At 50.2% G+C, this 2,799-nt stretch overlaps 1 pseudogene across 1 annotated transcript; it reads right to left on the bottom strand.

Annotated features, from left to right (window-relative positions):
- Positions 1-381: 381 nt before the first annotated feature.
- LOC103271983 lies at positions 382-2,011 on the bottom strand (annotated as a pseudogene). The gene has a single exon (XR_002482620.1). The product of XR_002482620.1 is annotated as a tubulin beta-7 chain pseudogene (transcript).
- Positions 2,012-2,799: the final 788 nt, after the last annotated feature.

The following is a 2,799-nucleotide window of genomic DNA, read 5'->3' as shown; positions in this document are numbered from 1 at the left end:
CTCTCCCTTCTCTTTCTCTCTCTAATTTACTTTTTTTTTTTTTTTTGAGTTGGAGTCTCACTCTGTCGCCCAGACTGGAGTACAGTGGCCGCTCCCGGCCACCGCAGCCTCAACCTGCTGGGCTCCGGCAATCCTTCTGCCTCAGCCTTCCAAGTAGCTGGAATTACAGGTGCATGCTATCACACCTGGCTAATTTTTTGATTTTTTTATTGTAGAGATGAGGTCTCACCAAGTTGCCCAGGTGGGTCTCGAACCCGCGGGCTCAGTCAATCCACTCACCTCAGCCTCCCAAGGCATGGGATTACAGGCTGAGCCACCGAGCCTGGCTTCTAATTTACTTTTGAATAAGTTTTTCTTTCTTTTTTTTCAACAAATAAATATTTATTGAGTACCTATTATATGGCCAGGCACTGTTCTAGACCCCACCCAAGAGGGAAAAAAAAAAGAGGCAGCAAACACAAATTCTGAGGGAGAGGACAGGGGCAGATGAGGAAGAAGGCTAAGGGAACCGAGAAGCCTGAGGTGATGGGGGCTCTGCCTTAGGCTTCCTCTTTGGCCTCCTCACCGAAATCTTCCTTTTCTTCTGCGGTGGCATCCTGGTACTACTGATACTCAGAGACAAGGTCATTCATCTGCTCTCAGCCTCAGTGAATTCCATCTCATCCATGCCCTCACCTGTGTACAAGTGGAGGAAGGCCTTCCAGCCTTCCAAGTGAACTGCTTGGAGATACGCTTGAAGAGCTCCTGGATGGCTGTGCTGTTGCAGATGAAGGTGACTGCCATCTTGAGGCCATGAGGCAGGATATCGCACACAGCTGTCTTGACATTAGGGATTCATTCCACAAAGTAGCTGCTATTCTTGTTCTGCACGTTGAGCATCTGCTCATCTACCTCCTTCATGGACATCTATCCACAAAACATAGGAGCCACGGTGAGGCACCGGCCATGGCGGGGGTTACAGGCAACCATCATGTTCTTGGCATCGAAGACCTGCTGGGTGACTTCAGGTGGTGTGAGAGCCCGATACTGCTGGCTTCCACGGCTGGTGAGAGGGGCAAAGCCAGGCATGAAGAAGTGGAAACATGGGAAGGGCACCATGTTGACTGCCAGCTTGTGGAGGTCAGCACTGAGCTGGCTAGGGAAGTGGAGGCAGGTGGTGACACCGCTCATGGTGGCTGAGACGAGGTGGTTTAGATCCCCATAGGTTGGTGTGGTCAGCTTGAGGGTTCGGAAGCAGATGTCATAGAGGGCCTCATTGTCAATGCAGTAGGTCTCATCAGTGTTCTCTACCAACTGATGGACAGAGAGGGTGGTGTTGTAGGGCTCAACCACAGTGTCTGACACTTTGGGTGAGGGCATCACACTGAAGGTGTTCATAATGCGGTCAGGATACTCTTCTCGAATCTTGCTGATGAGGAGGGTGCCCATTCCAGAACCTGTGTCCCCACCCAGCGAATGGGTCAGCTGGAAGCCCTGCAGGCAGTCACAGCTCTTGGCCTCTTTCCAAACCACATCCAGGACGGAATCAACCAGCTCAGCCCCTTCTGTATAGTGGCCCTTTGCCCAGTTGTTGCCTGCCCCAGACTGACCAAAAACAAAATTGTCTGGTCTGAAGATTTGCCCAAAAGGACCAGAGTGAACAGAGTCCATGGTCCCAGGTTCTAGATCCACTAGTATAGCACAGGGAACATGTTTGACACCTGTGGCTTCATTGTAGTACATGGAGATATGGTCCAACTGTAGGTCGCTGTCCCCATTGTAGGTACCGGTGGGGTCAATGCCATGTTCATCACTGATCACCTCCCAGAACTTTGCACCAATCTGACTGCCACACTGACCGGCCTGAATATGCATGATTTCCCTCATGGTTAAAATTTACTTTAATTTTATGGCTCACCTCCAGGTATGTACAGGGCAAGAAAATATGTAATTTTTTTCTTTCCTCTGTAGGTCACAGACTGAAAGAATGGAATGTGCCCCAGAAGCTGGAGCAGCGAAGTCTGAATGCAGCAGCAGGAAGGTTCTGAGAGGGAGAAAAAAAGGCAACTTTTCTTTCTTTGCCTCACTTTGTGTTGTAATTCTTTATATTACCCGGATCTCTGGGTTACTGGTGTCGCGCCTCCCCTCGTCACTCCATCCGCCCTCACCACTCCATCCACCCTCACCCTATCTGTACCCTAACATTTTTGGAGGTCCCACCGAGATATCTGAGACTTCTCTCTCTCTCTTTCTTATTTCTTAACTGGTGACCCTCTGTGAACTGTGTTGGAACCTGGTGGTCACTAAAAGCTCTGGCTGAGGCTACACTTCAGCGTGCTGGAAGGTCCCAGTGTGGCAGAGAAGGGCAAAAAACAGTTAAAATTATTCCTTTTAAAGATCAACCTAAGCCGGGCTCGGTGGCTCAGCCTGTAATCCTGCGCCTTTGGGAGGCTGAGGTGAGTGGATTGCCTGAGCCCGCGGGTTCGAGACCCGCCTGGGCAGCGAGACCTCATCTCTACAATAAATCAAAAAATCAGCCGGGCTTGGTAGCGTGTGCCTGTAATTCTGGCTACTTGGAAGGCTGAGGTGGAAGGATCGCCGGAGCCCAGCAGGTTGAGGCTTCAGTGGCCGGGAGCGGCCATTGCCCTCCAGTCTGGGCGACAGAGTGAGACTCCAACTCAAAAAAATAAAAATAAAAAAAATAAAGATCAACCTGCAGGCTCCAAACCTGATAGACACGAAGCTTGAGAAAACTAAATAGCCACAGGGCACTTTCCTGGAAATGCAAGATAGTACCCAATTCACAACCTTACCCCAAAT

This window comes from Carlito syrichta, unplaced genomic scaffold, assembly GCF_000164805.1.
Source record: "Carlito syrichta isolate Samal-C Ts95f unplaced genomic scaffold, Tarsius_syrichta-2.0.1 Scaffold312064, whole genome shotgun sequence".
NCBI classification, from domain to species: Eukaryota; Metazoa; Chordata; class Mammalia; order Primates; family Tarsiidae; genus Carlito; species Carlito syrichta.
The sequence above is the reverse complement of the archived record's forward strand: the minus strand, read 5'-3'. Positions and strand labels throughout refer to the sequence as shown.